The following is a 12,469-nucleotide window of genomic DNA, read 5'->3' on the forward strand; positions in this document are numbered from 1 at the left end:
TTTCAGTTATTATAGATTGAAGCATTCTGAAACAAATATGAAACAATCTTACTTGGATGACCTGAAATTAAAACATATAAATAGTTAGTTACCTAATTGTAGCTAATTTCAAAATTCAATTACTAGGATCTAAACATCTATCCATTTCTTAAGAAAAGATTAACATTTTTAAATAGCCTAAGTGTTCAAATAACATTCACACAATAATTCACAATATAACATGATTTTTAAATCTCATTGTCATGAATTTATAGGCCAAATGGAAGGAATGTTTAATTCCTGTAAATTAATGGCCATTTTAATCATCTTGCGAGCGGGATTTTGTGGAACGCGATCGATTGGAACGTTGCGGTTGCGGTGAATTTAAACCCCATATCGGCAGGAAAAACACTGCCGGTTCGTATGGGGCCTAAATCATCTTTTCGCAACGTTAAATTTGGATTAAGGTAATCCTAATATAATGATGTAGTCTTAATGACTACAGGCCCGTCGCACTGACCTCTGTAGTCATGAAGACCCTCGAAAGGCTTCTGCTGGCCAAGCTGAAAAATATCACAATCTCCCTGCTCGACTCTCTGCAGTTTGCATATTGGGCCAATAGATCTGTGGATGATGCAGTCAACCTGGGCCTGCACTTCATCCTACAGCACCTAGACCGCCAGGGGACCTATGCGAGGATCCTGTTTGTTGATTTTAGCTCTGCATTCAACACCATTGTGCCAGAGCTACTACATTCCAAACTTTCCGAGTTGACTGTGCCTGAACCTCTCTGTCAGTGGATCACCAACTTTCTGACAGACAGGAAGCAGCATGTGAGGCTGGGAAAGTTAATCTCGGACCCGCAAACACTCAGCATAGGAGCACCGCAAGGCTGCATACTCTCTCCTCTCCTCTACACCAACGACTGCACCTCCCTGACAAGCTTCTCAAGTTTGCAGACGACACAACCTTGATTGGACTAATCCAGGATGGGAAGGAATCTGCCTACAGACAGGAAGTGTTACAGCTGGCGTCCTGGTGCCGTAGCAACAACCTAGAGCTCAATGCGCTTAAGACAGTGGAATTGATTGTAGACTTCAGGAGAGCTCCCCCTCCTCTCACCCTACTCACCATCAACAACACCACAGTGACATCTGTGGAGTCTTTTAAGTTCCTGGGAACCATCATCTCCAAGGACCTTAAGTGGGGGGCTACCATCGACTCCACAGTCAAAAAGGCACAACAGAGAATGTACTTCCTGCGGCAGCTGAGGAAGCACAATCTGCCACAGGCAATGATGGTCCAATTCTACATAGCCATCGTAGAGTCTGTTCTCACCTTCTCCATCATGGTCTGGTTTGGCTCAGCCACCAAGCACGACACCTGGAGCGAATCGTCCGATCAGCAGAGAAGTTTATTGGTTGCAAACTTCCCTCCATTGATGAACAATACATTGCAAGGGCCAGGAAGCGAGCGGGCAAGATCATCTCTGACCCCTCTCACCCTGGCCACAAACTCTTTGAATCACTTCCCTCTGGAAGGCGACTCCGGACTGTTAAAGCTGCCACAGCCAGACATAAAAACAGTTTTTATCCACGAGTAGTTGCTCTACTCAACAGCCAAAAATCTATAGCCTCCCTTTGATCTGGTATTTTGTTGGTTCACATGCTTGATCAATGGTGTTTTATCATTAAAGTTTTATTATTATTAATGTTTAGTGTTTTCTGAGTCATTCGTAACTGTCACTGTATGTCATGTTGTTACTTGTGGGCGGAGCACCAAGGCAAATTCCTTGTATGTGAATACTTGGCCAATAAACTTACTTACTTACTTACTAAGAAGCACGTTTATATGTAAAATAAACGGCTTACCTTTAGCTGTCCTGTACGGGAAATCCGTCCCGTTGTTGGCGTTGACGGCATTAGAAGCGGATTTTTATTTTACTCCAGCGCTGAAATTGTCCCGCGGTTTAAAAAAAAATTCACAGAACGGCAGTCAGAACAATTCTTTAGCATTAGCTAGCAGCCCGAGAAAATAAAACTCCAGCAGGCAGGAGAAACCCCCCCCCCCCCCCTCAAAGGCGCAAAAGTCGTGCACACGGCCAGTGGCAGAACTGCAGCGCCGCTGAAGGTAAGTTTTGTAGCGTACCTACTCTCTGCTCCCTGGATTGCTCTGGGATTTATTGGCTGCTGTGGTGCAGAGATGAAGGAGGTTTGTTTGCTGTCTTGAGAGCCATGGTTAAAATTCAATTATCAACTTTTAAATTTCTCTGAAATTCTTTATCATCGACCTTGAGCATAAACCTTTCAAAGAGACAGTGATGTCGATGGACGTCACTGAAATATTTACTGCCTCTGTTGACAGGATATCCCAGATGAATTGCCAGCTGAAATGAAAGTCACCAAGAAGAAGAACAAAAATTATAGAAACACGCATGTCACTCTGTCAATGCATAGTCGACTTTCAATCGTTCTAAAACCCATGTGGATCACATAATACTAAAATACATCACATGCTGGGGGTGGTGGTGGATGACAATGAACATGCTTCTCTGGTTCTAACAGAATAGTACAGCCCAGCTGTCTAGGCGCGAAAGACAATTCTAGTTTATCTCAATATCTGTATTGGAATATGCTTAATCAATCATATGGTTTAAAGCAGCAGAGTTTAGTTTAGTTTAGAGATACAGCATGGAAACAGGCCCTTCGGCCCACCGGCTCCACACCGACCAGCGATCCCCGCATATTGAAACCATCCTACACACACTAGGGATAATTTTTACATTTACCAAGCCAATTAACCTACAAACCTGTAAGTCTTTGGAGTGTGGGAGGAAGCCGAAAATCTCGGAGAAAACCCACGCAGGTCACGGGGAGAACGTACAAACTCCATACAGACAGCACCCGTAGTCGGGATCGAACCCAGGTCTCCGGCGCTGCATTCGCTGGAAGGCAGCAACTCTACCGCTGCGCCACTGCCGAGATAAGGTAATTTTCACCCACAAAATATATTTTGTTTGCAAAACATATAGCTATAAATTATGGGATTCTGCATTGCCTTCATTCTTTGTACAAAGCATATTATAATTGCATGCAAAACTCTCAAACATCACATTGATAAGTTTGACAAATTATATGTCTAGCCCTTCTGTGTCTTGTGATGAAAGGACCTTATGATATGGACTTTACCCATAGTCGAGTCAAGTCAAGGCAAGTTTTGGGTTTATTGTCATATGTACAAGTATGGTGAGGTACAGATACAATGAAAATCTTATTTGCAGAAGCATCGTAGCTGGAGCATTGATTGTAGAAAGAGAATTATTTTGTGTGTGGAGGAATTGGTTGTAGATGAATCATGTACCCATGATCGGGTTAATGTATGAGGAGCATTTGAAGGCTCTGGGCCTGTACTCGCTGGAGTTTAGAAGAATGAGAGGAGATCTCATTCAAACCTAGTGGATAATGAAAGGCCTAGATTGAGTGAATGTGAAAAGGTAATGTGAAAGTCTAGAACCAGAGGGCACAGCCTCAGAATAAAAGGGTATTCCTTTAGCATTGAGGCAATGATTAATTGTTTTAGCCGAGGGGGATGAATCTGTGGAATTCATTGCCACAGATGACTATGGAGACCAAGTCATCGGGTATTTTTAAAGCAGGGATTGATAGGTTCCTGATGAGGAAGGGTGTCAAAGGTTAATGGGAGAAGTCAGGAGAATGGGTAGAAAGGAACTGCAAATGGTGGTTTATACTGAAGATAGACAAAAAGTGCTGGAGTAACTCAGCAGGTCAGACAGCAAATTTGGATAAAAATATGGGTGACGTTTCAGATCAGGAAAACGGAAAGTAGGGGTTTGGGTAGATGTGAAGAGATGGAGGCGAGAAAAGACCAGGAACAATTAAAGCCCGCCACAAATGACCTCAGGCAGGGCAGTGCCTCAGGAAGGGGTGATCTGGAGGGAAGCATGTCAATCATTTGCAACTCCACCTCCACCTACCTCTGAAGGAATATTTCACTTTTTGAAATATTTTTGAAACACAGTGATGTAGCTGTTGATGTTCAAGAATAATAAGAATTATGAGTCACATTTCTGAAATCAGTAAGTCTGTGATTATGATAGAATCATCACTCACAGGCTGGTGTGCATGGCCCCATCGGACGCCAAACATCCTTTGCACCACCTCGCCCAGGACTCACAGCAACTGGGACCTCAATGCCTGTCATCTCGTCGCCCCTTCTCCCGTCACGCAGCGACCCTCTGTGGCTCCTGTTTCAACACACTAGGAGCATGGAGAACCAGCTGGGAACAAACTTCACGACCTCCGCAATTCACTGTTGCACCGAACACCACAGCCCCACCCGGCTCGGACGACCCCGCAAAGAGTGGGTCGCCCTGAACCGACTCCGTACAGGGGTCGGCCGGTTCAACGCCAACATGCATAGCTGGGGGCTGCATCCATCAGCAGCCTGCATGTGTGGAGCAGACCAGCAAATAGCGCAGCACGTCAATTTCGACTGCGCTGTCCTCCGCCCCCCTGGTGGAGGGGTAGACCTCACGGCTCTCGACAACAGCACATTGAACTGGCTACAGTGCCTGGAGGGCATTACATAACCTCTGCTGCCTCAAACGCAAGAAGAAGAAGGCACTTCCTAAAACTATAACTCATTATGTGTTAGTCATTATGACCTTTACATAATTATTTGGGAAACAGCCATTCAATAGTATTTTAGCTTTTACAAAAAGTGGTTAGTATCTCTTTGGAAAAACGGGGAGAATACTAGTGAGAAGAAAATGGATAGGAGTGGAAAGCTAGGAGGTGATTAGTGCCACTGTGCCTCAAAATGGAGGGAATAGGCAGGAAGAATGGGAATAAATGGTGTAATTTGTAAAAAGGGTAGCTTTCTTTGCTGTAGGTTGTCAAATTTCCTCACATATAGCAAGTGTTAGCATTATAGTTGACCTCGCAGAATAATTAATCCGGTTCATATCATAACATGGACTGACATTTCAGAACATATTATAAAATAGACTGACATTTCAGAACATATTATAAAATAGACTGACATTTCAGAATGCAGAACTGTTTCACTGTCTTCTTGAATGTGGAAGTAATCTACAGTGCTGAATCTCAGGTTTCATTGTTCAAGCCTTCTGTCAGTATTCCACAAGCATTTTATTTATTGCTCCTGCTGCATTGGAAACTGTTGTTTAGATGTAGTTCCACTTGGAAAAGTCCTGAGAAAGATGACAGTAAGTGAAATTTGAGTCCAGCAAGTAAGATGGGACTGGAACCGAAGTATGAAAGGAAAAAAAAGAGCCAGCATATTGTCAGATATAATTGTAAAAGTATTGCTGGAGAAGTTAATAGCAAGAGGCAGAATGGAGTGATGTTGTGGTGTAATGTCTGAGGTTGTGGGAGAGGACGGGACAATTTTAGTGCCCAGAAGATCAATCAAGTAAAAGAGAGAATAACAAAACGATAATGGGTTTGACTGAAAGGGGCCTGTGATAAACAGGACTTAAATGCAATGGACAGCATTGATCATATTTAATCCACCTTATCACATCCCAAATCTCCCTCATTCTACTTTTTCTTCAACCTTACAACATCCTGTTGGTTCAACATACCCATCCTATCTGCCCTCTCCTTCCCATGGCCATAACCTTTTGTCTTCCTCATTTCTAATTACACAATACATTCAACTTCTGCCAACACAGCCATAACGTTCAGAAGAGGAAGCAAACAGACAATCATTGCACCTATCATTTTCATCCATCAGCTCAGGTTCTGGCAGTTCATGGACGCAAGAGGGTAGCTTAAAGGCAGGTTCTGCATATGGTGCATTATTAAGTATGAGAGAACAGTACCCAGGTCAAGATGAAAGTGTAAATAGTGGGTCAGTTCTGCAGGGGGTGAACTCATACAACCGTTCTATCTCAAAGGACAGAGAATGAATAATTTGAGGGTCAGCCTGTAACAAGGATGCACATAGAGAAAGACTGTGCAAGTTGTCAAAGATGATGGACAAATCCAGTACCACTTGGCACATAGTCAGGAACCCATCCATTCCAATGTTGAATTGGCAGCCATTTCAAAAGCTTTAAAATAAAAACATTTAATTTAATGATTTTTTTGTCATTTTCCTTTTCAGTTCTTTCCAAATATTACTAGTCATCAGACACATTTCAAAACAATAAACTGGTCTTTTGAGAGCACAAGCTAAAGGAATTTTCAGATTGTATCTCCATAATACATACATAGGTGGTGGTGGTGACACACACTTCCTGTAAAATATTGGTCCCATCGAAAACTCCTCACCCTATGAAGGTTTGAAGACCCTTATATTCTCAATGAAGTCAGGAGTCTACAGGCAATTGTTACAAATGATTTGGACGTGAGAAAGGAATAACATTCAACCTGGAAGACTGCAACCATAAGGCAACTGCACTACTGGAAGCACCAGTATAATGGTAAAAAAGAAAGCTTTGGCTCCCAAAGAATTCATATCTGTTGCCAGCAGTAATCACATTCGTCCCATTCACCCTTTTCTTATTTTCCTATCCCATTTAACTTTTTCTTTCCCATCAATGCTAATCAATTCCCTTTGAATCTTTTTGCCATTAACTTATACAAAGGGGTAGTTTTCAGAAGGCACCTAAGCTACCAGCATATGGTGGGTATGTGGGGGGAAACTGGAGCAAACAGATGAAACAATATGGTGACAAAGAGAACATGCAATCTCCACACAGACAGTACCTGAGGTTAGGATGGAGCTTAGGTTTCTGGAGCGCTAAGGCAACAGCATTAACTTGTCTCATCATGGACACTGACAGAACTCATAATGTTTTGCTTATTTAAATATTTTTAACTTGCAGTTTACTTAAACACTGGATGCATTCCATCATAGTTTATTCCCTTTTTTTTACTCAGCAAAGTCAGGAGTTAACCACTTCCTCTTGAAATAACTCTTTTTTTGTAGTTACTTGTGCAATAATGATGTGGTAATATGTGGAGGCTGAATAATTCATATTGGACAATTATTTTGTGCTGAAGAAAAGCAGTCCTATATTTCTGTCACCCTAGTTTGTAGTATTATTTTAGTTATTATTCTACAATTGATGACATTTCTATTGATATCACATAAATTGACAACTTGATAAATGGTCAAGAGTTTACCAATGCAATAACTGATGGGTAAATCACACATACTCACAGATCTGGTATAACAATATTTATTGAGTAACATATACAACACACTGCAGCATGTTACTCCTACCATGCAGCAGTACTGACTGGCAGCACGTCAGGTTGCGATAATATGAATGCTGTGGTAGTAGGCGGGGCTTATAATAATAAAGCACTACATTGGTTATCAAGTAACAACCACTAATAACCTTTCAATGTCTCCATGATCATAAAGTACCAGGAAATGGAAATTTCAATTACAAGGCACAAAACTAAACTTCTCTAATACTAACGAGAATGTGAATAATGTTCTGAATAACTAAACACTTTCATTTTGAAACTCCAGTTAAGCAATTGTGGATGTTAAGCAATTAAGCAATGTATGAGGTTGGAATTGCAAATTGGAAGCACCGATCAAATGAAATTTTACAAGAATATTATAAAACTTTGCTACGTTATTACATAAGAGAAGAAAGTTCAACTATAGCAATCATGAACAATGGGGCTTGACATATTTACAGCTAACGATTATAAATGAAGATTGGCATAAAATCAGCTGCCAATTCAAAGATAACATAATTTCAAATTATATTGACAAGTGGCAGTATGTAGATGAGAAAGGATCCAAACAGGGATCCATGTTGAATACTGGGGTTGATAGTGCAGGAGAAGAGAGAAAACCAGAGGACGTAAGTTTAAGGTGATGGGGGAAAGATTTAATAGGAACCTAAGGTGTAACTTTTTCACGGAAAGAGTAGTAGGTGTATGGAACGAGCTGCTGGAGGAGGTAGTTGAGACAGGGACTATTGCAATGTTTAAGAGACATTTATACAGGTTTAGAGGGATATAGGCTAAACGCAGGCAGGTGGGACTACCGCAGTGACATGTTGGCCGGTGTGGGCAAGTTGGGCCGAAGGGCCTGTTTTCACGCTGTAAGACTCCATGACTATGACTTTAAAAGTCATTGCTAGAATGCTTGGCTTTGCTTGAATAAGTAAAGAGGACTCAAACAATGATAGTTTACAGGAAGGATGTGGAGGCTTTGGAGAGGGTGCAGGAGAGGATTACCAGAATATTAGTTATAAGGAGACGTTGGAAAAACTTGAATTGTTTTCTCTGGAACTTCAGAGGGTGTGGGAAGATCTGATAGAAGTACATAAAAATATGAGAGGCATAGATAGGATAGGCAGTCAGATCTTTTTTCCCAGAGTGGAAATGTTAAAGAGTATAAAGGATATATTTAAAGTGAAATGGGAAAAACTTAAAGAAGATGTACAGGGCAAGTTTCTTTTAAACAGAGAGTGGTGGCTGCCTGGAACACAGGGCCAGGATTGGTGATGGAGGAAGTTACTATTGTGCCTTTGAGAGGCTTTTAGACAGGAATATCGAAATGCAGGGAAGGGAGGAATGTAGATCACATGCAGACAGAGCAGATTAGTTTAATGTGGCATCATACTCCGCATGGACATTGTGGGTCAAATGAATGGGCCTGCACTGTACTCTTCTATGTTCTATATAGTTTCATAGACTCAAAAATGGAAGTGTTATTAGATTGATTAGTAGGACTGGATGTTACAATCCATATGGTTTTTCACTACAATTGATATTTGGTATTCTTGGGGATGACCACTAGGTGATTTTGCTACCAATCAGACACATCTTCAGTTGTGTACCTCAACGTCACTGGATGTTTCGGCCTTTTATCACAAGACTCCCTCAGTCGAGGCAGGCCCACCGCAGGGAGATCAGACCTGGGTGTGTGTCTTATGGTTAGCCTCTAGATCATGTGGCAGCCCAGATAAGGATCGTGTTATCAATTGAGGTTAAGGAGAGATTTATACTATGATATACAATTATGTTATTTATATTACGATCACAGTCACAAAACAAGGTATTACTATTTGTAGCAGTTTGATGTCAAAGGGTAGAAATATGATTATAGTTGGCATTGACAAAAAGGCCCATAAGTTTTCACGAAGAGTGTTCATGAGCATTTTTTTGAATATTAAGGAATTCACATACAAGTTGACAAAAGCTACACAAAACAGGAAACTAAGAAGAAAATGTTGGTGTAAAAGTTAAATTTAAAGAGTTTTACACCAATGGTGGCAAGTTTCATACCTGAGATTAACTTGGAGAAGATGGGGCAATGGAAGGCATTAATTCAACACCAAAAGTTAGACACAGGATGGGAACCGGAATGAGAGGAACCTTAGCTGAGTTAGCAAACTCAGCTAAGGTTCCTCTCATTCCGGTTCCCTTCCTGTGAATGGTTCCAGCCTTGTATGTGAAAACAAATCTGGTATTCATTTTCAACTCATTTTAGAGGGAAGAAATATGGGTTTTAAGGAGGAGAATACTGATATGGAAGAAGAATCTGCAGTTACCTTTAGTTTAGTTTAATGTAGCGCAGAAACAGGCCCTTTGGCCCAATGACTCCATGCTGACCGGAAATCCCCGCACACTAACACTGTCCTACCCACACTAGGGATAATTTCCAATTTTACCAAGCCAATTAGCCAACAAAACTGTACTTTTTTGGAGTGTGAGAGGAAACCAGAGCTCTTGGACAAAACCCACATAGGTCACAGGGAGAATTTACAAATGCCGTACAGACAGCACCCAGTCAGGATCGAACCCAGGTCTCTGGCGCTATAAGACAGCAACTCTACCAATGCGCCACCATGCTGCACCATTTTACTAAGATTATTTTGGACAGGACTAATTTTGGTAGGTGGAATTTAATGTTGTCTGGGCAGGTGTGTTAATAGATGCCTAAACTACACCTGCTAAGTATGCTCACAATCGTGCTGTTTGGATTCGAGAGCAGGAAGATGAGTTCCATAGGAATGATTAGTTTGGATGATTTAGTTTAGTTTAGAGATACAGCACGGAAACAGGCCCTTCGGCTCATCGAGTCCATGCCGACCAGCGATCCCCGCACACTAACACTATCCTACACACACTAGGCACAATTTATATTTATAGCAAGCCAATTAACCTACAAACCTGTACGTTTTTGGAGTTTAGGAGAAAACCGAAGATCTCGGAGAAAGCCCACGCAGGTCACTGGAAAAACGTCCAAACTCCGTACAGACAGCACCCATAGTCAGGATCGAACCCGGGTCTCCAGTGCTGCAAGCGCTGTAAGGCAGCAGCTCTACTGCTTGTTGAGGCTGAGCCGGGAGTACGGATATCAGAGGGTAATGTTCAAATAAATCATAAACAGTAATGGTGGCATGATGAATGAAAATTCAAAGCCTAGTCACGGGGTTTGAATATTTGTTTAGAAGGATTTCCCTAGCAGCGAATACAAAAGGAAAAATACAAATATCCTTGACAGTGATGAAGACCTTTGAAAGAGGTGATTAATCCAGTATTGTTTTTAATGGTTTGGAGAATTTATGTGAGGCCATAAATGGAGAGTACAAGAGGCAATGGGCTCAGAGGAGAGAGTGTAATGCGAACTGAGATGAATATTGGAATCTTCAAACCTGTGATGTTGAATGAGTGAGAGATTGAGTGAAGGAATAAGAGAGAATGGTTCGATGACAGAAATCAACACAACATTCGACAGACAATTGGGAATAAGTATTGCAAAGATCAGACAAAATCTGGACAAAGAGCACTAGAAGAGCAGAAGGATTGTCAAGTATGCCTGTCTGAAAGATCCAGAACCTGTAACGTAAGGTTTACTCATGATTGGAAAGTTAAATTGCAATCTTTATAAAGATTTCAATATGGACAGTCAGATTAGCTGAGTGAACATTGGCACAAAGGTAACTGAGGAAGGTTATGTTGATGAAAGAAAGAGACAAAATGCTGGAGTAGATCTGACCATTCAGTGGTGCTGCTTCTTCCTGCATACAGGCAGCAACTGAAGAAAGCACCCCCAGAGGTGAGGACTGTACAGAGCTGTTTGGGGGAGGCAGAGGAACAATGGTCAAGGACTCGGCAACGGACCTGAATGAATACATCACAGTCGTTACAGACTTCATAAGGAAATGTGTGGAGGACTGTGTTCCAACAAAAACCTTCCGAGTGTTTCCTAACCAGAAGCCTTGGATTCGCATTCTTCTGAAGACCAGATCCCGGGCATTCCGGTCTGGCAATGCAGAGGTGTATAAGAAGTCCAGATATGATCTTGGTCATCAAAAAGGCCAAAGGCGACTTCTGCTCTCAGCTGAAGGATGAGACGGATGTCGGCAACTGTGGCAGGGCTTGAATGCCATCACCTCCTACAAGGCAAAATCAGGAGGCAGCACAAACGACAGCGAAGCATCATGCTCAATGCGTTCTATGCACTGTTCGATAGGGAGAACACTGATGTGCCTTCCCAAGCCCCCATTTGCCCTGACGGTATTACAGTCACAGTCACAGAGGCTGATGTCAGAAGATCCTTCAGGGGGATGAACCCTCGGAAAGCACCCGGACCTGATGGTATACCCGGTCGAGTTCTCAAGACCAATTGGCAGGTGTTTTTGCAGATATTTTCAACCTCTCACTTCTGAGGTGTCCACCTGCTTTAAGAGTATCAATAATACCGGTGCCCAAGAAGAGCAAGGTGACGTGCATCAATGACTATCGACCAGTGGCACTAACGTCTGTGGTGATGAAGTGCTTTGAGAGGTTGGTTAAGGTGCATATCAACTCCTACCTCGACAAGAACCTTGACCCACTACAGTTCGCATACTGCCACAACAGGACAACAGAGGATGCAATTTCACTGGCTCTCCACTCCACATTGGACGACTTGGACAATAAAAACACGTCAGTCTGTTGTTTATAGTCTACAGCTCGGCGTATAATATCATCATCCTTTCCAAGCTGGTTACCAAGCTCACGGAACTGGGCCTCTGCGCATCCTTCTGCAATTGGATCCTCGACCTCCTCATCTACAGACCACAGTCTGTTCGAATTGGCGGAAACACTTCATCCTCAGTAACAATTAGTACGGGAGCACCTCAAGGCTGCATGCTCAGCCCCCTGCTTTACTCGCTCTATACCCATGACTGCGTAGCCAGACATAATGCGAACTCCATCATCAAGTTCGCCGATGACACCACTGTTGGTGGATGAATCACAGTTGGGGACGAGTCAGAGTATAGAAGTGAGATCGACCGACTGACCAAATGGTGCCAGCACAACAACCTGGCTCTCAACATCAGTAAGACCAAGGAACTGATTGTGGACTTTGGTAGGGGAAGGATGAGGACCCACAGTCCTGTTCACATCAATGGGACGATGGTGGAGAGGGTCAATAACTTCAAATTCCTGGGCGTGCATATATCCGAAGATCTTCCCTG

The sequence above is a fragment of the Amblyraja radiata genome, chromosome 4, assembly GCF_010909765.2.
Source record: "Amblyraja radiata isolate CabotCenter1 chromosome 4, sAmbRad1.1.pri, whole genome shotgun sequence".
Classification (NCBI taxonomy): Eukaryota; Metazoa; Chordata; class Chondrichthyes; order Rajiformes; family Rajidae; genus Amblyraja; species Amblyraja radiata.